This window comes from Pongo abelii, chromosome 4, assembly GCF_028885655.2.
Source record: "Pongo abelii isolate AG06213 chromosome 4, NHGRI_mPonAbe1-v2.0_pri, whole genome shotgun sequence".
NCBI classification, from domain to species: domain Eukaryota; kingdom Metazoa; phylum Chordata; class Mammalia; order Primates; family Hominidae; genus Pongo; species Pongo abelii.
The window spans coordinates 61,335,700-61,360,408 of NC_071989.2; the positions used below are offsets into that span (position 1 = coordinate 61,335,700).

Here is a 24,709-nt window from a genome sequence, read left to right on the forward strand (position 1 = left end):
ATTAATATTTGCTTGGCTTATGTCAAGATTTTGTGAAAAGGAAAGGTGTATTAATCCATGCAAATCAGTTACAAGGCATTTTGGCAGCAAGTAATAGAAGAACCAGTTTCAAACAGCTTAAACAAGAGATTTAAGAAAAATCTCTTAGGCCGGGTGTGGTGGCTCCCACCTGTAATCCCAGCAATTTGGGAGGTTGAGGTGGGTGGATCACCTGAGGTCGGGGGTTCGAGACCAGACTGACCAACATGGTGAAACCCCATCTCTACTAAAAATACAAAATTAGCCTGGAATGGTGGTGTGTGCCTGTAATCCGAGCTACTTGTGAGGCTGGGGCAGGAAAATCTCTTGAATCCAGGAGACGGAGGTTGCGGTGGGCCAAGACCACCCCATTGCACTCTAGACTGGGCAACAAGAGCAAAACTCCCTCTCAAAAAAAAGAAAAAAAGAGATCAATTTCTCTCAAAAATTTGAGATTTATTGTCTCAAATAATGAGTTAGGAGTAGGTGTGGCTGATCCCACAGAAATACAAACTACTATCAGAGAACACTATAAACACGTCTACGCAAATAAACTTGAAAATCTAGAAGAAATGGATAAATTCCTCGACACATACACTCTCCCAAGACTAAACCAGGAAGAAGTTGAATCTCTGAATGGGCCAATAACAGGCTCTGGAATTGAGGCAATAATTAATAGCTTACCAACCAAAAAAAGTCCAGGACCAGATGGATTCACAGCCGAATTCTACCAGAGGTACAAGGAGGAGCTGGCACCATTCCTTCTGAAACTATTCCAATCAACAGAAAAAGAGGGAATCCTCCCTAACTCATTGTATAAGGCCAGCATCATCCTGATACGAAAGCCTGGCAGAGACACAACAAAAAAAGAGAATTTTAGACCAATATCCTTGATGAACATTGATGCAAAAATCCTCAGTAAAATACTGGCAAACCGAATCCAGCAACACATCAAAAAGCTTATCCACCATGATCAAGTGGGCTTGACCCCTGGGATGAAAAGCTGGTACAACATATGAAAATCAATAAACGTAATCCAGCATATAAAGAGAACCAACGACAAAAACCACATGATTATCTCAATAGATGCAGAAAAGGCCTTTGACAAAATTCAACAACCTTCATGCTAAAAACTCTGAATAAATTAGGTATTGATGGGACATATCTCAAAATAATAAGAGCTATCTATGACAAACCCACAGCCAATATCATACTGAATGGACAAAAACTGGAAGCACTCCCTTTGAAAACTGGCACAAGACAGGGATGCCCTCTCTCACCACTCCTATTCAACATAGTGTTGGAAGTTCTGGCCAGGGAAATCAGGCAGGAGTAGGAAATAAAGGGCATTCAATTAGGAAAAGAGGAAGTCAAATTTTCCCTGTTTTCAGATGACATGATTGTATATCTAGAAAACCCCATTGTCTCAACCCAAAATCTACTTAATGTGATAAGCAACTTCAGCAAAGTCTCAGGATACAATATCAATGTGCAAAAATCACAAGCGTTCTTATACAGCAATAACAGACAAACAGAGAGCTAAATCATGAGTGAACTTCCATTCATAATTGCTTCAAAGAGAATAAAATATCTAGGAATCCAACTTACAAGGGATGTGAAGGACCTCTTCAAGGAGAAATACAAACCACTGCTCAATGAAATAAAAGAGGATACAAACAAATGGAAGAACATTCCATGCTCATGGGTAGGAAGAATCAATATCATGAAAATGGCCATACTGCCCAAGGTAATTTATAGATTCAATGTCATCCCCATCAAACTACCAATGACTTTCTTCACAGAATTGGAAAAAACTACTTTAAAGTTCATATGGAACCAAAAAAGAGCCCGCATCGCCAAGTCAATCCTAAGCCAAAAGAACAAAGCTGGAGGCATCACACTACCTGACTTCAAACTATACTACAAGGCTACAGTAACCAAAACAGCATGGTACTGGTACCAAAACAGAGATATAGACCAATGGAACAGAACAGAGCCGTCAGAAATAATGCCGCATAAAAAACAAGCAATGGGGAAAGGATTCCCTACTTAATAAATGGTGCTGGGAAAACTGGCTAGCCATATGTAGAAAGCTGAAACTGGATCCCTTCCTTACACCTTATACAAAAATTAATTCAAGATAGATTAAAGACTTAAACATTAGACCTAAAACCATAAAAACCCTAGAAGAAAACCTAGACAATACCATTCAGGACATAGGCATGGGCAAGCACTTCATGTCTAAAACACCAAAAGCAGTGGCAACAAAAGCCAAAATTGACAAATGGGATCTAATTAAACTAAAGAGCTTCTGCACAGCAAAAGAAACCACCATCAGAGTGAACAGGCAACCTACAGAATGGGAGAAAATTTTCACAACCTACTTATCTGACAAAGGGCTAATATCCAGAATCTACAATGAACTCCAACAAATTTACAAGAAAAAAAACAAACAACACCATCAACAAGTGGGCGAAGGATATGAACAGACACTTCTCAAAAGAAGACATTCATGCAGCCAAAAAACACATGAGAAAATGCTCATCATCACTGGCCATCAGAGAAATGCAAATCAAAACCACAATGAGATACCATCTCACAGCAGTTAGAAAGGCAATCATTAACAAGTCAGGAAACAACAGGTGCTGGAGAGGATGTGGAGAAATAGGAACACTTTTACACTGTTGGTGGGACTGTAAACTAGTTCAACCATTGTGGAAGTCAGTGTGGCTATTCCTCAGGGATCAAGAACTAGATATACCATTTGACCCAGCCATGCCATTACTGGGTATATACCGAAAGGATTATAAATCATGATGCTATAAAGACACATGCACATGTATGTTTATTGCAGCACTATTCACAATAGCAAAGACTTGGAACCAAGCCAAATGTCCAACAATGATAGACTGGATTAAGAAAATGTGGCACATATACACCATGGAATACTATGCAGCCATAAAAAAGGATGAGTTCATGTCCTTTGTAGGGACATGGATGAAGCTGGAAACCATCATTCTCAGCAAACTATCGCAAGGACAAAAAACCAAACACTGCATGTTCTCACTCATCGGTGGGAATTGAACAATGAGAACACACAGACACAGGAAGGGGAACATCACACACCGGGGACTGTTGTGGGGTGGGGGGAGGGGGGAGGGATAGCATTAGGAGATACACTTAATGCTAAATGACGAGTTAATGGGTGCAGCACACCAACATGGCACATGTATACATATGTAACAAACCTGCACGTTGTGCACATGTACCCTAAAACTTAAAGTATAATAATAACAAAAAAAAGAAAAAAAAGAAGTAGGTGTGGCTCCAGGTTTTATTAATTCAGTGAATTGGCAATATCATTGGGTTATTGAACAATGATTGTTCCTTTTTCCTCTTTCCCATCTTGAGCATGGCTCTTTAATTCTCTTCCTGATACTAGAGTGGTTGCCGCAATTCTGTGGCTCTCACACAGATATGACAGCCTCTAGAAACAAAAGAAGGAGATTTTCATTTTTGTTGTTTCTTTCTAAGATAGAAGAAAATAAATCCGCTTAGTTGATTACCCTTCATGTTTTATTTACAAAGGAATAGGACTACCATGATTTTCTTTATAGCAGTGATTCTCAAGATGTATGTATAATGATTCAGACTATTCCTTCTCTGCAAGCTATAGAGAGATGAGCAAAAGTAGTAAATGAATGTCCACGAATTTATTTTCAGAGATTTGATCTTAGTTCAGTAGTAAAAAGTAGTACAGTATTATTTTAATATTGTTGAAGAATTTTCCACCCTTTATGACACATTGCTGAGTTAAAATTATCTTCTTATGCCAAGGGATAAATCTTCTAATCAGAATCAAAGGCTTCCATGCTGAGAACAATGAACATAATGCTGACACTAACTTCAGTTTTCACCAGTGAGCCCCACTAAACTCCCCTTCTCAATAACGTTTTTTTTCTAATGTGCAGGTAGTCTTGCTGCTCTAAACGTTGCAACAGCATCAATTAGATCTATCACTTCCACATATGTGATTTTAGTGGACAAGCTCAATCTCTGTTTTCTGTCTGATGCAGACATTTTTCACCTGCTGGCATACATTATAGGAAAATGTATCTGCTACAAAAAATTAGGTAATAGGAAATGAATTAACAAAAGTAGGCTGAGGTCTTTTACAAGGTACCCACCAATAGCATTTGCACCAACAGTGTTGGCCCAAAGCCATAAAGGTAACTGGGTCTTCATAGAGAAGTACTACAGAAATTACACATGAGCAAGTACATCACTATGATTCCTTGCAAGAAGCTCTGCAACAACATAGCAGACTGTGTCATGGGTCTCATGAAGTAGATTCAAAGAGTCTCCACGAGAGGCATCTACATTATGCTGCAGAAGGAGGAGAAGGAGAGGGAGATAATTATGTTTCTGAGGTCTCAGCCCTGGATCAAAAGATCAATGAAATAAATCTTGACACTCAGAAAATGCCAAAGTTGTTGGACTTTGGCGGTCTGTTTATCCTGCAGGTCAGTCAGCACATAGCTGGAATGAATTTTCAAACACCACTTGGAGCTATTTGAATCTTTCTGCTATGCTGTTATATTTTCAATAAAATTGAAACTGAAACCACCAGACCAAGCAGTAAATTTAGCTCTTTTTATGATATTTAGCTCTTTTTATGATATTTACCCAGCATAACTCTTCTTTTTTCAAAGAGTGAAAGAGAACCATTGTGCTTAACGAATCACAAATGTTGATGGGGACATGTGAATTCAAAAAGGACAGAAAAATTGTAGAAACACTGAAAAAGGAAGATCAAGAACTGGACCCAAAGGATAAATTGGAAAAAATATATATATTTGCTCGTGTATAATTGCATTCGTATGGGTGTATGGGTGCAATTGTATGTGAACATATATATTTACATATACACATATACAAACACATACATATGTACATATAGAAATATAAATTTATGTATGACTACTTATTTATTAAAGTCTGTGTTTGATAGAAGTGATCTGATTGTTTTCCTGAAAGGCTGAATGAGAGACATATGGAAGGTAATATCCGTTGCTGGTTAGTGGTAGAGACAAACAGGAGCTAAATCAACAAGCTCCTCATGAGTCATGAGAGAAAAGCAGTGACTCTTAAGGCTGGCCCATGGACCAGTGCCCATTTGGCTACATAAATGAAACTAGGAGAAGTTTTCAAACAATAATTCACTCATGGGCTTCATTCATGAAGAATCTGGTTCAGGAGAGAAGACAAGGAAATACTTATATGCAGCAAACCCCAATGGCCATGCCAAATATGAAACAAACTTATATATAATCCATGGCAAAAATAATAAACTGAAAGAAAACTATATTTTGAACAAAATGAAAGAAAAACCTCAACATATTAAAATATGTAAGGTGCAGCCAAAATTGTAACTAGAGGAAACTGTGTTGCTTTTAATGCTTATATTTGGGGGAAAAAAATAAAAAGTCTAAAGTTAATGACCTAAGATTTTATTTTAGGATCTCAGAAAGAAAGAAACATAGTAAGCCAAGAGTTAGTAGGAAACAACAAATATAAGAGTTGAAATCAATATAAAAGAAAGTAAACAAAATACAGGGAAAACTTACCAAATCTAACAAAGATTAAGAACATTAATTGATAAATACATATATATATATGTTTATTAAGTTTAATTAGTTTAACTTAGTTAATAAGTTTAATTAAGTTAATAAGTTTATTAAGTATTAACTCACATGATCGCAAGGTCCCACAATAGGCTGTCTGCAATCTGAGGTGGAAGGAGAGCCAGTCTGAGTTCCAAAACCGAAGGACTTGGAGTCAGACTTTTAAGCGCAAGAAGCATCCAGCAAGGGAGAGAGATGTAGGCTGGGAGGCTAGGCCCCTCTTGCCTTTTCACATTTTTCTGCCTGCTTTATATTTGCTGAAAGCTGATTAGATTCTGCCCACCAGATTAAGGGTTGATCTGCCTTCCCCAGCCCACTGACTCAAATGTTAATCTCTTTTGGGCAACACCCTCACAGACACACTGAGGATTAAAACTCTGTATCCCTCAGTCCAATCAAGTTGACACTCAGCATTAACCATCACAGAGAGGAAGGAAAGAAGGAAGGAAGGGAAGGGAAGGGAAAGGGAAAGGGAAAGATGGAGGGAAGGACAAAGAAAAGTAAAGAAAAAAGAAAACACACACTGCCAATGTCAGTAATGAAAAACCTATGATTTTAGATCCTACAGATATTTAAGAAGTTAATAAGGTTATGTTATAAACAACTTTATCATTACCAGGTAAGATGAAATAAAATATTCCATTACAATAGCAATTTACTAAAACCAACTAAAAGATAAAACAGAACATTTGAATAGTATTATTTCTATTAAAAAATTAAATTTGTCATTAATGACCTTCCATCAGGAAAACTCCAGGCAAGGATGGTCTCACTGATGAATTTTATCAAACATTTTAAGAAGGTATAACACAAATCTCAAACAATTTAACGAAATAGGGGAAAATGGAACATTACCCAATATTCTTAAGAGGTCAAGACAACCATAACAAAACTACACAAATGCTGCACCTGAAAGTAAAAATCCCACATCAAAATCTCTCTTGTATTACATATCATAAGGGTCCACTATCTCATGTGTTAAAGGCGTAGCGGCCAAATAACAATTATATGGCTGAGTAATTGAATGGGTGATGCTAACCGTTATTCATTCATGTGGAAGAAACACGATAGCCTCAAATCTATTAATCTACAAAATTTTCACATAAGGGTGAGGGCCTACTTGGCAGCATGTAAAAAGACATTTGATTCCTACAACAGAAAGTTAGAATAGTTAAAGGTATATTCTGGACTTAGTAGTAAAAGTGAAAGAAGTTCATCTTAGGCAAGTCTCCTACAAAATATCAAGGTCCTACTAGACAAAAAAAAAATTTTAAACCCTGAAATTTGAGATAGAATTATATGAGTAGTTGCACCTGAGAATTTAAATTCCCAGATTCATCCGAACCTTCTGGACCTGTAGAATAATCTTATTTTTAAAAAAGAGGCTCCTTTTATTAAAGACTATGTAGAGTCTTCAAATGAAACAGGTGTCTTATAACACAGGGCTTGTCATTTTGTGGTCTACCCCAACTTTACCCCATTCATATTTTGTCTTCTTATCCTTCAGACCCATTATTATGGTAAAACCTCAGCATAACCCAACTGGGGAAATGCTGAGCTTGGTAATAGAAGAAAAATTCCATATATCAAAGAACTTGCAGGACCCAGCTAACATGTAATTGCAGGAATGAGTTATAGTATGGCTGGGAATGTCTCCTGAGGGTAATAGATCAAAGGCTACTACCAGATAAAGCTGGATAAAGGAGAAGTTGGTGATATGGAAGTACTCTCCAATGGCATATGATTTTACACATTTTCAAGGGCCCTAACTGACAGGTTTAATACACTCCTGAGACTGATTTTGGAAATTTGAAAAAAGTGATGGTCAACAATAAAAGGAACAGAAATCTTAGATCTGCTATGGCAGACTAGGTAGGAAGAGAACAAAAGACTCAGAAAAGTGAGCATGCTATAAAAGATGTCCAATAGAAAATTAGAAAACTCACCAACTGACTATGTTCTTTTGGAGAGCCTGGAGAAAAATGTGTTTACCAAGACAATGAGAACTGCACTAATGAGGATGGGACAAGCATCTGTTAAGCTTATTAGTGCCTGTGGTCTGTCTACTGAGATTCCTGTTAGGAGATGCATAACCCAGATATCTGGTAGTAATGATGGTAATGCATTGTGGAATATCAGAGGTCAGGTTGTAGCATTTAACTGTCTGAACCAAGGTGGGTATAGTTAATGTAATGAGTAGCAAAGTTTGAAGGACACTCAGGAGTGTATGACACCCAGAATTTATTTAGATTGCTCACAGAACATTGATAAATAGCTAAGAAATAAATATAATCAATGACCATATAATATAATCAAAAAGTATTTAAAAGGGGTAAACAGATAATGAAATTTGTAATTCTAAATATGTCACAAGCTCTTGTCCAGCTATCAAACCTAAGCTAAGTTTTAGACCCAGAACCTACGAGAAGTTGGATCTCCATGAAGAAAGATCCTGCAATACTACAGCAAATATAAACCATGATGATTCCCCCAAGTCCTTCTTCCGAGAGTAAGTACACAGTAGGAAAGGACAGTCTCCAGGTCCTTTAAGGGTTGTTTAGTGAAAGATCAAATTTGATGCTGGTATTGGAGGAAGGAGTGCCATCATGCCTCCTTCTAGTAGTAGCACATACAGGTCAGGTAAAAAATGAAGCCTGTGCTCAGGTCCACCTCACAGTGGGGTCTACTTGGCCAACAGATACATCTGGTAAATAGTGTGCTGGTACATGTTTGTCAGTTAGTTCTCTGAGAACACAAAATCCTAATATGTGGCAATTTTCATATCTGTGGTGTAAATACTCCCACTATAGCTAATTCGAGCTACCAACATGATAACACTGGGCATAGAGCTGGGAGATGTGTGATTAGCTCCTGTGAACCAGTAGAAGCCAGCTCCAGTGCACCGCTGTATCCATTGGACATTTTGCCAGATCGCAAATATACAGTTGAAATGAATATACGATAAGCTTTCACTTGACATCATCAATAGCTTCTTGGAAACCACAACTTTAAGCCCAATGACAATGTATAAACAAACCAATTTTACCATAGGTTAATTGATATAAATAAGAGCTGAGTTCCTATGGCATATTTCTGGTCACAAAAAATTCACCAAATGGCTGAATAAAGACCAAAACACTTCTAATATTAAATGTTGAAGTAAATGTGACTTATACATACATTTGAGAAAGATTACCAAGAACAAGTGAAAGAATCATTCACCTAATTATTCCAGTTCAGGGAGGTAGGTGGCCAGAGCCTACCCTAGCAGCTCAGGGAACAAGACAGGAACCAGCCCTGGACAGACCCATCCCATCACAAGGCACATTCACACCTACACCTCTACCTACCCAGACTGGAACCATATAGACACACGAATTCATCTAACATGTACATCTTTGGGATGTGGGAGGAAACCAGAATACATGTAGAAAACCCATGCAGACATGAGGAGAACATGCATCTCCACACAGACAATGTCCCTGACTTGGAATCAATTATTTTTTTCTTATCAACATTATAATGCATTGACATTGGATGAAACAATGTTATTTCAGGACCTACTGTACTTAATAGTTGAAAGAACTCTCATATTTGTTCTTCATTTGTATAGTAAAAGTATTGTAGTAGGGAAGGCTTCCCATCTCCACCAGCCAGTATAGTAAATTTAAAAATAATACCTTTCCTTAGATAAGGGGTAACAGTGATTAGTGCCACGTTTAAAGACAGAGAATGAAGAGTTGATAGTTTTTATCTGAGGTAGGTTGGGTTTTCTAGAACCTGGCTAAAATAAATTTTGATGTAATATGTTTATGAGATATCAGTACCTATGAAAAGAAAGAGGATAAAGTGTATCTGGACAGAAGAGGAACTCTAAATTCAGTAAAGACTCATGAAACTTTGGCCAAGCCAGCTGGGAATTCTGGAATTAGTATGTTTGTGAAATTTTCTCCTATTGGATTAAATCATCATTACTTTATATTCTACCTTGACCAATTATTGGATGGGCATAACCTCAACAAAGCAGTTCTCTGAAACTAAGGCAGACCCTGCAGAAGCTTGAAGTTGGAGGTTATCCACTAAACATACTGCACGAAAATCTTCCCTGAAAGGGATTTTGGGTAGCCCATCTCCCTGAAAATCTATTAATTATATTTCAGTTAAATTCGCTACTCAGGAATCTGCAAAACCCACATGAATCAAGGTAGATTATAGTAGGTAATTGAAAACATAACCAACTAACTGGTAAGAAAGCATTGCAATATTTAACAGGTCTTTTTGGCAGCCATAAAAAATGTTCCTTTCAGGTTTGCTTCAGGGACCATAATTAACTAACGGCACCAGCTATTCCTCCTTTGAGTCTTCTACCATATTTGCAGAGAGTCCACACTTCCTGCATACTACTCCAGCTAGTGACTGAGAACAGCATGGGTACTGACACAGTCCAATTCCCACAAGATGCAAGATCCCTTAACAACTCTAGCTTGATACCTATCTATAATCCTAGCCCAAACATTTTGGAACAGTATTGTTGTCTGGATAATGACCCTGTTAAAGATATCTGATCCCACCCCCCAGTACCTATGAATATGTTCTTACCTGGAAAAGGAGATTTGAAGATGTGATTAAAATCGAGAAATGACCCTGGATTGTATGGGTGGACCAAACTTAATCACAAGAGTACTGAAAACTCAGAACCTTTCCCAGATAAAGTGCAGAAGGTATAACAGAAGAAAAATCAGAAGCGATACAAAGTGTGAGAAGAATTTAGCATGACACTTCTGGCTTTGAAAATGGTGGAAGAGATCCATGAGACAAGGAATAGGGGTGGCCGCTTAAAATGGGAAATGTCCCTCAGTTTACTATTAGGAAAAAAGAAAAAGACAGCTACTAGAACTGAAATATCTAAATTTTGTAAATAACCCAAGTAAGCAAGAAAACTGATTTTCCTCTAGAACTTCCAGAAAGGAATCAATCTATGGATTGATTTTAGCCTGATTTTAAATGAGTCTTGCATTGGACTTCTGAGCTATGAAACTGTGACATCACAAAGCTGCATTGTGTTAAGCCACTAAGTTTGTGGTAGCTTGTTGCAGCAATAACAGAAGAGTAATATACTACCCAATCCATTTTCTTTCCCCCTCTCTTTCACAAATGTTAGATCTCTCACAACAATCTGAAGGTCTCACCATCTTTTTTTACTCCTTCCTTTTATCTTTTATAGGCATTTCTCCTAATAGATCTAACCTCATTTTGGCATCATTTTCTCAGAGGACTTGAATAGGTTTTTATTTTGAATGTGAAAGTAGCATAGTGTGTACTAGTGAATACTGTTACACTTAATTTATTGGGCAACAAGGAAGGCTGCTAGATTTGAATAGGCCAGAGCTAGAAAAGGTTTTTCTACAGGTTCAAACTTCAGTACAAGCAGCCCTGACACCTGAGCCATAGGAACAGCAGATCCAATGCTATGAGAATATCTTGATAGAGTAGGATTCGGGGTTACCACTCTGGCAAGTGCCAATATCAGTGTCATTCCAAGGAACCCTAAAGTTCTGGAGCAAAGCTGTACTATCTACAGCAGAGAACTACACATCACTCAAAAAGCAACTGTAGGCATGCTATGGGTCCTGACAGAAAGTTCCCAAACATGGAGACTTCAAATGACCATGCAATCAGAGTCCTCCATCATGAGCTGAATAATATCAGACCTACCAAGTCATAATAATAGGTAAGTCCAACAGCAATCTATTACAAAGTACAGGTGGTACATCTGGAATCAAGCTTCAGTAGATTCACATGGTATAAGTAAGCTTGCATCAAGAGATGGCCTAGAAACCCTATCATCTGCCACAATTGAAACAATGCCACTCTCTTTGCTCATATTGATAACCTTATGGGAGAGTGCCAAGACATGCTAACAAAGAGGAAATGGCATGAGGTTTGTTCTCAGATGGTTCAACTCGGCATGGGGGAGAGCCAAATATAAACACTCATGTACCACAGCTCCACTCAAAGGTGGCTCTTATCAGAAAGGGAAAATTCTTCCCAAGCGCATAGCTTCAGAAAGTGCAACTTATCATCTTTCTGTGAAAGAGAAAAGTGGCCTAAGGTAAATATATACTGGAATAATACGCAGGGGCAAATGTTTTAGCAGTTGGGCTGAAAGAAGCAATGTTGAAAGATCCAAGACAATGAAGTCAGGGAAAGAGATATGGAGATGAGCAAAAAGTGGGAGGATGTTTGTAAAATGGCATGGTACTGCAAAAACTCAATTTTTGCTCTTTGTGATTGTTGTTAGTAATTTGTTGTTCTACTATTTCATGATAATAGGTTTACTAAGGTAGTGCTCACTAATCTTGTTAGTATTTGGTAGACCATTTCAGTTTTTAGATATCTCTCTTTAGCTTGATACATTTTCTTGGGTTATTTGAAAGTATGTTTTTTTTTTCATTTTCCATATTGAGTCTTAATAAACTCCTATTGGTCAGATTTTGGCCATCCATATTGAGTATCTGTATTCTTTTTGTTTGAGCTTTGAATTCTGTTTTCTTTTTGCTTTTCTTTAGGAATTCTCTGCAATTGTCTTTGTAACCCTTCTATTTAGTGTTATATTTGGGAGAACAATTTTAATTTTCAAAAGCTCTTTCTTGTTTTTTATTAGCTCTTTTTTATTGACATTTTATTCTGGATTTTTAGATATAATATCTTTTCAACTTTATATGAAATTCCACTTAAACATTTTGTTTTGTTTAATTTCTATACTATTCTTCAAATCGCTTCTCTTTTCTCTTAGGGTTATGTTTTTATTTATTTAAACCCTTTTTGTTTATGCTACAGGTTTTTCTCAAATTTTTGGTGTTCTGTGTACATCCCCTCATATTTACTAATGATACCCCCATGCCAAATAAAAGTTTACATGGCTCTGTGTACATTGGTGGGTTTGTTAATTTATAGGATTAATTTTAGAGTGGGAGGGTACAATGCTCACCTTGAAGCTGTCACTATATTAGTGACCTCTAAATGTCAGAACACAGAGGCCTTTACTCTAGGGATTTGTCACCTCCATTAGCTACCTAGCTCCTCTTTGATCATTTATTCACTTTGTTTAGGTAAGAATACTTGCATTTTTTAGCTTAGGAGAGAGCACTCTGCTGTTGCTGTTTTATTAGAAGGGACAGGTCAGTCTACTCATTCATACATGGACCTGTAAAATGTTCTCTAGTTTTCATTCCCAACCATTACATCTTCCTTTTTAAAATATGATATGTCCTAGTGCAGAGCCTCTGTAGAGTTAGACCAAAAGGTTGAATACACTCTCAGCTGGAATCCTCTGTTCTGCTTCATCAGTCAACAGAGTTAAATAAACAGAGTTTTTTGCTTTCAAACAGCTCAGAATCAAGAGGTATTAACAAACAGGTAATTATAATGCAATGTGGAAAAAAGTGATAAACTTATACAAATGAAATTGCATGATCATAGAGATGCACTGCCTAAACCCATTTGAAACTCAAACAGTGTAGGTCTTTTGTGGTCACGCAAAATCGCCTCATATGTCACTGCCGAGCTGTAGGAGCACAGACTTGGTTTCCTGGTTATTAATTGCAGTGTCATCATATGAAAAGGGGATAATTAGACATTCTTCATAGGGCATTAAATAAAGATGAAATGACATATTACATACAAAGCCATGCAAAACTTCCTGAAACTAAAAAGATCGTGCATACAGAATGCCCTCAGTAAATGGTAGTTACTGATTTTCTTCAATTTTGTCATACGACTTGTATCACATTTTATCTTCTCTAAAATGGGAAAGCTTCTTATGCTTCATGCAAAGAAACGTGCCATCTGTTAGGTGAAGGGTTAGATTATGATATAGCTGTCATTGCCTGCTCATGTGTGAATTTAGCAGTGCTAAGAAGGTATCTGTTTATCTTCTTGTCAGCTGAGTATTTTATTGGTAATTCTACAAACGATTAAACTTGAAAGTAAATCTTAATTGTTACTTCAAATGTCTCCAAGGAAACAATTCTATAATGCAGAGCTGAAACAAAAGTCTTATCATGTACACACAAGAAGCCTGCATGTAGTGAAATTAAATAGAGTGGAGACTGTCAGAGCTCTTGGGATAGCACTGACGTTGCCAAATTTAAGACAGTTTACTGTGGCAGTTGCATCCACAATGGGCTACAATTTAGCAGATAAAATTTTTCTGCCAAAAAGTCCTAGCTGACTTTCAAGAAAAGTTGGGTTACCCTTTGCATTAGTCTGTTCTCATGCTGCTATAAAGTACTGCCCAAGACTGGGTAATTTATAAAGGAAAGAGGTTTAATTGACTCACAGCTCTGCATTGCTGAGAAGGCCTTAGGAAACTTACAATCATGATGGAAGGCAAAGGAGAAGCAGGCACCTTCTTCACAGAGCAGCAGGATGGAGTGACTGCAAACAGGGGAAATGCCAGACACTAATAAAACCATCAGATCTCCTGAGACTCACTCACTATCATGAGAACAGCATGGGAAAAACCACTCCCATGATCCAAATACCTCCCCCTGGTCCAAAACTTGACACATAGGAATTAAAATTCAAGATGAGATTTTGGGTAGGGGAACAGCTAAACCATGTCATTCTGCCCCTGGCTCCTTCCAAATCTCACGTCTTCACATTTCAAAACCAATCATGCCTTCCCAACAGTCCTCCAAAGTCTTAACTCATTCCAGCCTTAACCTAAAAGTTCAAGTCTAAAGTATCATCTGAGACAAGGCAAGTCCCTTCTGCCTACCAGCCTATATAATCAAAAACAAGTTAGATTACTTCCTACATACAATGCGGGTACAGGTATTGAGTAAATACACCTGTCCCAAATGGGAGAAATTGGCCAAAACAAAGGGTCTACAGGCCCTATGCAAGTCCAAATTCCAATGGGGCAATCAAATCTCAGAGCTCCAAAATGATATCCTTTGACTCCGTGTCTCACATCCAGGTTACGGTGATGTAAGAGGTGGGTTCTGATGGCCTTGGGCAGTTCCACCCCTGTGGCTATGCAGGGCATAGCCCCCTCCTGGCTCTTTCCATGGGCTGGCATTGAGTGTCTGCAGCTTTTCCAGGTGCATGGTGCAACCTGTCAGTGGATTTACCATTCTTGGGTCTGGAGGACGGTGGCCCTCTTCTTACAGCTCCTCTAAACAGTGCCCTGTTTAGAGGACTCTGTGTGAGGGCTCCAAACTCCCTTCCACACTGCCCTAGCAGAGGTTCTTCATGAGGCTTCGCTCCTGCAGCAAACTTGCCTGGAAATCAACGTGTTAACATACGTCCTCTGAAATCTAGATGGAGGTTCCCAAACCTCAATTCTTGTCTTCTGTGCACCTACAGGATCAACACCACATGGAAGCTGCCAAGGCTTGAGGCTTGCATCGTCTGAAGCAATAGCCTGAGCTGTACCTTGGCCCCTTTTAGCCATGGCTGGAGCAGCTGGACACAGAGAACCAAGGGACAAGTCCCAAATCCTGAGGCTGCATTCAGCAGGGGGGCCCTGGACCCAGCACAGGAAATCACTTGCCCTCCTAGGCCCCTGGACTTGTTATGGGAAGATCTGCCAGGAACATTTCTGACATGCCCTGGAGATATTTTCCCCATTGTCTTCGTGATTAACATTTGGCTTCTTGTTACTTGTGCAAATTTCTGCAGTGGGCTTCAATTTCTCCCCAGAAAATGGGTTTTTCTTTTCTATTGCATTGTCAGGCTGCACATTTTCTAAACTTTTATGCTCTGCTTCCTCTTGAATGCTTTACCACTTAGAAATTTCTTCTGCTGATACCTAAATCATCTCTCTCAAATTCAAAGTTTCACAGATTTCTAGGGCAGGGGCAAAATGCCCTCAGTCTCTTTGCTAAAGCATAGCAAGAGTCACCTTTGCTCCAATTCCCAAGAAGTTCCTCATCTCCATCTGAGACCACCTCAGCCTGGACTTCATTATTTGTATCACTATCAGCATTTTGATCAAAGCCATTCAACAATTGTCTAGGAAGTTCCAAACTTTCCCACATTTTCCTGTCTTTTTCTGAGTCCTCCAAACTGTTCCAACCTCTGCCCATTACCCAGTTCCAAAGTCATTTCCACATTTTTGGGTATCCCTATAGCAGCTCCCCACTACCTTGGAACCAATTTACTGTATTAGTCCATTCTTATGTTGCTGTAAAGAACTGCCTGAGATTGGGTAAAGAGACTGGGAATGAGGTTTAATTGACTCACAGTTCTGCATAGCTTGGAAGGCTTCAGGGAACTTACAATCATGGTGGAAAGCAAAGGAGAAGGAGACACCTTCTTCACAGGGCTGTAGAATGGAGTGCAAGCCAGGGAAGTGCCAGATGCTTATAAAACCACCAGATCTCCCGAGACTCACTCACTACCATGAGAACAACGTAGGGGAAACTGTCTCCATGATCCGTTCACCTCTACCTGGTCCTGCCCTTGACATGGGAATTACAATTCAAGATGAGATTTTTGGTGGAGACACAGCCAAATCATACCACCCTTTAAAGTTCATATCTCAATTATGGGGGAGAAGTAAGTTTAATCTGATCTCTTCAATCTGCTTCAGAAGTACACAATGATGGTGGAGGTACAAGGCGATGGGCATGGATCAGGATGTGCAACATGTGTGTGTGTGATTACATGTGAAACTGCCAATTGCACGCTTAATTCAGAAAAGTCTTTAGTCTTCAACAATAAACTCAATGTATTATTATGCTGAGGAGGAAAATAATATGAAAGTCTTTATTAAGAGAAATGAAGAAAGCTATAATTAACTTTTTGTGTATTATAGCACATAACGATGAATGAATCAGTTTGCAATAGCTACGTAATGAACCACTCAAAACTGCATGGCTTAAAGAGGTATTTACTTATAACTTTGTAGGTATTTATGGGCAAGTCTGCTGATAAGAACCAGTTTTAGTTGGTCTTGGATAGGCTTGCTGTTGACTCTCGGGTCAGCCGACAGGTCAGGTTTGGACAAGCTGATTTAGGATGACCTCAGCTGGGTCATTTAGGATGACCTCATTTCTGTTGCATATGTTCTCCCATCTTCTAGAAGATTAGTCTGAATTTATTCTCATTTTGGAAGAGGGTGCAAAGAGAAAGATAAAGAGTGTTAAGAGGAATGTAATGCTTCTTAAAAGATAGGCTCAGAACCACATTTACCATTACTTCAGACAAATTCTATTAGCCAGTGAAATTCACACAGCAAGCCTAGATTCAAAGGAGTATGTAGAAAATCTCTAACTCTTGAAGTGAGGAGCTACAAAATCACATTTCAAATCATGCAGAAACTGGAAGGAATAATGAATTGGCAGGTTGGCATGGTTCAACCCAGTCAATCAAAATGAAGCCTTAGCAACCAGGAAATACTTTCTGCTTTAATACAATTCTTTATGCTCCAACTATTTCAGTTGCCAAGTAACTTGATGTGTGGGATGAAACACATGATTTTATTTCAACTTTAGTTTTGTTTGTTTTTCATTTGTAAAGCAAGCAGGCTAGGTAGATCCTACTTTATGTTTTCAAATAAAATCCTTCTCATCCCAAAGAGATTCTTGCATAACTCTTTGAGAGTTAAGGTGAGAGTGGTGCCTTCTTTTTCCTTCTCAAAAATCGTTGACTTAAACAATTCTAATGTCCATCTCTCTCTTTCTTTCCCTTTCTTTCTTCTTTCTTTCTTTCCTTTTTTCTTCTTTCTTTTCTTTCTTTCTCTCTTTTTCCCTCTTTCTTTCTCCCTTTCTCTCTCTTTCTTTCCTTTCTTTCTTTCTTCTTCCTTTCTTTCTTTCTTTCTTTTTTTCTTTCCCCTCCCTCCCCCCTCCCTCCCTTCCTTCCTTCTTTCCTTTCTTCCTTCCTTCTTTCCTTCCTTCCTTCCTTCCTTTCTTCTTTTTTTGAAAGGGTTTCACTCTTGTTGCCCAGGCTGGAGTGCAGTGGTGCAATCTCGGCTCACTGCAATCTCTGCCTCCCAGGTTGAGGTAATTCTCCTGTCTCAGCCTCCCAAGTAGCTGGAATTACAGGTACCCGCAATCATGTCTGGCTATTTTTTTTTTTTTTTTTTTGTATTTTTAGTAGAGACACGGTTTCACCGTGTTAGCCAGGCTGACTCCAACTCCTGACCTCAGGTGTTGCACCTGCCTCAGACTCGCAAAGTGCTGGGATTACAGGCATGAACCACCGTGCCTGGCCTCTATCTCCTTTCAAAGTCCTTATCTTTTGGGATCAAAATGGTTTAAAAACTTAAGGAAAATAATTTATGCATTTCTACCATTGGTTATACCTGTATAATTTTTCAAGTCCTTTTCCTTGTTACTAGTGCTTCTTTGGCCAATTAAATTCGATGAGAATGTTGTGTTTTAAAATATGCAACATTCTACAGGAACCAGTGAATTCCATCTTACTGGCTTTTGTTCCTTTTCTACTTATTAAATAAAGGAATTCTCTAAAGCTTAGTCCTTTTTTATTTCAGAATTCATCAATTGACATATGAAATGTTTATATATTAATCTAGAATTTTTACTCAAATTTTATTTCCTCCTCTTCAACTGAGTATCAAATTATTTGGATACTAATTTCTTGAAATTTTTCTAATTCAATTTACATTAGACCCCTTTCCTTCCTTCCAAGATGAATTAAAAGGAATTGTATTCTTTACCTCCTGCTTTAACTCCTGCCTAAAAAAGCTAAATAATAAACACAATATGTGGAAAGTTATGTTTTTTAGACACTGGACATTAATCAACAAAGCTCAGTGAAGTGATCCTCGACCTGAAAATGAAAGAGGTAATATCACTACAGATTCTATTGATAATTGTAAAATAAGCAAACAATGAACAACGTTATGCCAATAAATTAGAAAACTTAGATGAAATGGACAAATACTTCAAAAGACACAAACAACAGGAGTTCACTCAAGAAGAAATAGACAACCATAATGGCCTAACTTTTATCAGTATATGACTTGATAATTTCTTACCTCCTCATCTGAGTTTATGATGCCACCTTTATACTGGTCAGAAGCCTTTCAAGATTTGAATTAATTTTTAAGATTTATACCTCCTTTTCTTCAAATTTGTCTGCTCTTTCTTAGTCTTATTTGTAATATTTCTAACATTTTCTTCTTTCTTTTCATTTCCTTTCCTACTGTCCTTTTTACCTTAAAATTGTACTGTGGTAATACTTTGTCTCTTTACTTTTTTAAAAAAACCTAACATGTAGCGTAATTCCTAGCACTTAGTACCCAGTGGATATTTGCTAAATGAACAATGTGGTGGGGTTAAATGCATGAGCTTTGAAAATGAAGCTTCCAAAATTCGAAGCTTGATCTTTAAAATCTATCTTTTGAAAATCTTCCTGATATTTCTGCATCATAGTTTGCTCATCTTAAAAGTTAAAATAATTTTATCTTCCTCATACAGTTATGATGACTTGTATAATTAATATGTTTTAATCACTTAAAGCAGTTACTAGTACACAGTAAACTCTCCAAAAACATTTGTTACTAAAGCCATGCATCACTTAATGATGGGGATACTCTCTGAGAAAGGCATTCCTACGTGATTTCCTTATTGTACAAACATCATACAGTGTACCTTTACAAACCTAGATGGTACAGCCTACTACACACCTAGGTTATATGGTATATAGCCTCTTATCACTCCTAGGCTACAACCGTGTACACTATCCTACTGTACTGAATACTCTAGGCAATTTTAACAAAATAGTATTTGTGTATAGAAATATATCTGAACATAGAAAAGATAAAGTAAAAATACAATATGAAAGAAAAAAAGTGATTATATTTGTATAGGACACTTTACCATGAATGGAGCTTGCGGGACTGAAAGTTGCTCTGGTTGAGTCATGAGTAAGTGGGGAGAGACTGTGAAGGCCTGGGACATTACTATCCACTGCTTTAGACTTTATAAACACTGTACAATTGAGCCGAACAAATGTTAAAAAATTGTTTCTTCAATAAGAAATTACTATTAACCTTAAACTTTTTTGCTTTATAAACTTTTTATTTCCTAACTTTATTGACTCATAACACTTAGCTTAAAACACACATTGTACAGCTGTTAAATATATATATTTTTATATCCTTATTCTAAACTTTCATTTCTACTTTTTTTTTTTTTTGCTTTTTAAACTTTTTTGCTAAAAATTAAGACACAAACACACACATTAGCCTAAGCTTACAGAATGTCAGAATCCTCCATATAACTGCCTTCCACCTCCATATGTTGTCCCACTGGAAGGTCTTTAAGGACAGTAACATGCATAGATCTGTCATCTCCTGTGGTTGGGACCTGCCTGTGGCGGTTTTACAGCTAACTTTTTTTAATAAGTGGAAGCAGTGCACTTTAGAATAATGATAAAAATTATATAATAGCAAATACATAAACCAGTAACATAGTTGTTTATTACCAAGTATTATGTATTGTACATACTTGTATGTGCTTACATTTATGCCTTTGGCAGTGTAGTAGGTTTGTTTACATCAGCATCCTCATAAATATGTGAGTAATGTGTTGCACTAGGACCTTACAACAGCTACAGTGTCACCAGGTGATAGGAATTTTGCAGCTCCATTATAATCTTATGGGACCATCATCATATATGTGGTCTGTCATTGACTGAAAGTCACTATGCAGGGCATAACTGTATTATGAATGAATGCATGAATCATTGTGCTAAGAAACAATAAAAGGCTTTTAAATATGGATGTGCCAAAGTTTTAGTAGTGCTTTAAAGAATACATATGAGAGTTTTAAGGATAGATCAAGAGAGATTTGACCTAGTGTCAGGGAAGTCCATATGAAGGTAATCCATAATCCATCCCAGAGAGGCTAAGCATCTGAGTTAAGGCAGCAGTGATTATTTATCTTTAGGAAAATTCAAATTAAATCCACAATAAGATACTACCACACATCTAACAGAATGACTACTAAAAAAAGAGAGAGAGAAATTTCCAGTTGTTGTAAGTCCTCGTAACTACATATAGTTGCTGATGGAAATGCAAAATGGTACAGCCACTTTGGAAAACACTTTTATAGTTTCTTTTAAAATCACACACACACTTACCATATAACTGAACAATTCCACTTCTAGATATTTACCTTAGAGAAATAAAAACTTATGTTCACACAAAAACCCATTTGCAAATGTTTAGAGCAGCTTTACTCATAATTGTCAAAAACTGGAAACAATTTAAATGTCCTTTAACCAATGAATGGCTAATCAAACTGGTACATACATGAAATGGAATACTAATTAGCTATAAGAAGTAAACTATTGACACACAAAGCAACATGCATGAATTGCAAATATATTTTGCTAAGTGAAGGAAGCCAGTTCCAAAAGGCTACATACATTGTTATGATTTCATTTATAGGAAATTCTGGAAAAAGCGATATTATAGAGACAGAAAACAAATCAGTGTTAGCAATTGCCAAGGGGTAGTGGTGGCAGGAGGAGTTGACTATAAAAGGATAGGGGAAAGTTTGGAGGGATGATGAAAACCTTCTAAATCTTGTCTATATTAGGCTTCATAAAACTGAATATGTTTGCCAAAATTCACAAAGCTGTAAACTTTTTAAAAATCAAGGGATTATACTGCTTCTTTGAAGCAAGAGCTTGTAAAATTTCCAGGTTAAAATGTATGGTTTCACCCAGTTTTTTTTCTAAATTTCTTTTTATTTAATCAGTGGTTCTTATTTAACACTATTTTTGCAATTTAAATTACCATCTAGATGTTTGATATATAAACATTTGAGCCTGAATGAAGCGGAGAGTTCTAAAAACCAGTATGGATTTGTTATGAAGATTTTTGAATAATATAGTTTGTTCACAATAAAAATTTAAAATTAAACTTGGCATGGGCTCACCATGTTCTAAGTAAAATTAATAAAAAGATACCTGTTTAATTACAAAGACAAGGAAAAGAAATTATAATGAGCACTAGGAAGTGGGAAATAAAACTGGGGCTGCTTTGTGATAATAAAATAATTTTAGAAGATGAAGAAAAATTATCTACAAAGGGAGATGAAAATAAAGGTTGTGCTTCAATGATTCTATGTAAAATGGGATAGGTAAATGTACAGTTCTTATGGAGAAAAATTTGAAAAGCTAAAAAGTAAAACATAAGGTTTGGAGCATTTTCAGTGTAAAAGATGGAAATTTGGAGAAATTTGGGGCTCATTTGTACATTTGCAAGTTAAAGGCATTAGAGTTGACGACATCTAAGAACAAGATAATGTATAAACACAAGAGAAAAGAAGTAAAAGAAAAGGATCTTGGGGAGAAATACACGTGTGTGTGTGTGCACACGTGTGTGCGTGTGTATGTTTGTAGGCATAGGTAAAGGAAAAATGTGGCTAAAGAAGAAAAATGACAGTAAGGGTAATGAAAATATATTCAACTAAATATTAAAAATAATTTGCTTATATTGAATTTTTCATTTAATCCTTCTAAACACATATGACAGAATCAAGTGACAGAGTGTTAATGAATAGTAAATAGTAGAGGTAGGAAAGGAAGTTGTCTGTTACCCAAAATTTTATCCTCTCCTATTACCACCATTTTCCCAAGATCTGTGATGCATGGTTGGTGTTTTGTTACATTTGTTTATCAATGGATTCTTCATTAACAGTTGGAAAAAAAATAGTCTACCTGCCATAATGTAAATAATAGTGGAGAATTTACTTTTTATCAGCAGTAGAAAATTAAATATATGTAATATTTTTAGTTCTTAACCACAATTACTTATTTTCTCCTGAAATACTCAAATATTTACCTGCCTCTCAGTTCCAATTTACACAACAGCAACAAGCAACCCTCTCATCTTGTGTCACATGATTAACTAGAAATACAGACACTTCTTAAACATCTATGATATTTAAAGAATATCATCTCCTCAACCTTCCACCTCCCTCTCCTATGAGCTAGTGGATTAAGATGAATGACAGTTTTGCTGGGGTGTAAAACAACTTTTCAAAGATTCAGATTCAAGAATCATTCATGCATTCTCAATATTTTAAATACATAAAAGAATGAGTAAGGGATACAAACAGCTTGGTGAGCTTGGCTCTACATTTCAAGTTACAGAGCAAGAGATAAGGTATTCATTTTAGGTAAAATTCATCACTAAATAGTATGTCAGTTCTATTGAGGCAATTAAACCTAAGAAACCCCAGACTACTAAACCCACTGTCCACCCCCTACCTTTAGGGAAATTGAATAGAAAGAAAGATATTTTCTTTTAATGATCTTTCACTTTAACAAATGTTAATTCAATCTTTGAATATGGAGAGCACACACACTTCCTGGTCTTTGATCCTCCCCTCATTGTTAATTTTCATCAGCAAATAATCTCAACTTTGGTCTAATATAAATTTAAAATAACTTATTTGACAGTAAATAAAAAAGTTTAAAAAATAATTCTTAAATTTTGCAATTGGCATGCAACATGTAGAACACACATTTATAAAGAAATTTGAACATAAAATTCAGTTCGTAGGAATGCATAAAAGCAACAGATACAGAACTGAAATATGTATAATTAAATATATATAGGTATTTCTGTAACATTTTTCTATTCCTTACAGAAGCAATTATAAGGTGGCCATAAGTAGAGTATCAGGTGATTGTTTTTAAGGAAATCAAGAAGCCCTTAAATATAAAATTTTGTCCAATCATTTGAAAGTAAAAATCAGTGAAAAACGAGAATGAGAATGTAACTTAGAATGTTGGGAAATCAAAGTGCTTTGTTGGGATTTCTTTGCAACAACTCATTACAAATTGACTGCAAAAATAAGGACCTTGTAAAGCTGCTGTTGATAAAAATCAGGTAAGCAAACACTGGGAAAATAGGAACATATTATATGAGTATTAGGATCATGCTTTTTCAGAGGTTTCTGGGGACTTATATTCAACCATGCAATTAACTGTCTATGGTTTTAATTCCCTAAGTACAATTTTTGGTAACTCACAAGCGTCCTTGGAAGTAACTTAGTACTCACTTATAAAAAAGAAACATGAAATACTTGGATGATTTTTTTTAAGACAGAAAATATTTTGTAAATAATCTTGCACTTCAATAACCTTTATTGAATGTTTAAATATGAAAAATAACTTTGATTCCCCTCCTATTTTTTTGGGTTCCCTTTTCAATAAGTAATTAATTCTACCATAATTTGAGTTAAATAACTATAAACTATAAAATAACTATTTTAGCAAAGAGTGTAACAAATGACTTCAAATTTTTATAATTAAGGCAATTATTTATAACATATGAATACATTTATAAATAAAGAATATTAACACAAAATTATATTATAAGGCATTGCACCTACATTTACACTGCTGCAATAAAACTGGAATGCTTCCTTTAAAATCCAAATATTAATATTTGGCAATAATGCCCTGGATAACTATATATCCTTGACAATAAGCAGCATTTGATAGCTGGTCCTCAGAAGGCAGATTCACAATAACTCAAACTACCTGGAAACATTACAGGTGTAAGACATATGATAAGGACATTTTCTACATTAAAATATTTTCTATTTAATAAAATAGAGGAAATACTTCTACTATGATAGCACCTAGAATCTCAAAAGCATAGATTAAGAAACACCCTCAGAGACAGAGAGCTTGACCAGGAATTTGAAATGCAGTTAGATAGATTCTCCCAGCAATGCAAGCAGGCTTAGGAGAAATGGAGCTGTTTAGGTACATTTCTGTCCCAGAGACTGGCCTTTCAGACAGAAGCAGCTTGAGGAGTGCTGCTGAAGAGGGAAGATAGACTGTGGTAGCCTTGTATCTCTCTAATAAAGCAAGTGCGTTTAGCTACAAGAAAGTTTTGTCTTCTGATCACCTTTGCTTGCCCTCAACTCCAGTCCTCACATCTGCACTGTCAATGGGGAAGGCTGATGGGCATGTTAAAGTTTATTGCTTAAATTGGTCCTTATATA

At 36.7% G+C, this 24,709-nt stretch overlaps 1 long non-coding RNA gene across 2 annotated transcripts in view; it reads right to left on the bottom strand.

Annotated features, from left to right (window-relative positions):
• Positions 1 to 3,335: 3,335 nt before the first annotated feature.
• The window catches only part of LOC129059274 (uncharacterized), a 109,930-nt gene continuing 88,556 nt past the window's right edge, over positions 3,336 to 24,709 (bottom strand). For both annotated transcript variants that reach the window (XR_008525068.1, XR_008525067.1), the window contains exon 3: positions 3,336 to 3,505. This is a non-coding gene — a long non-coding RNA (uncharacterized LOC129059274). The remainder of the gene's footprint in view (positions 3,506 to 24,709) is intronic.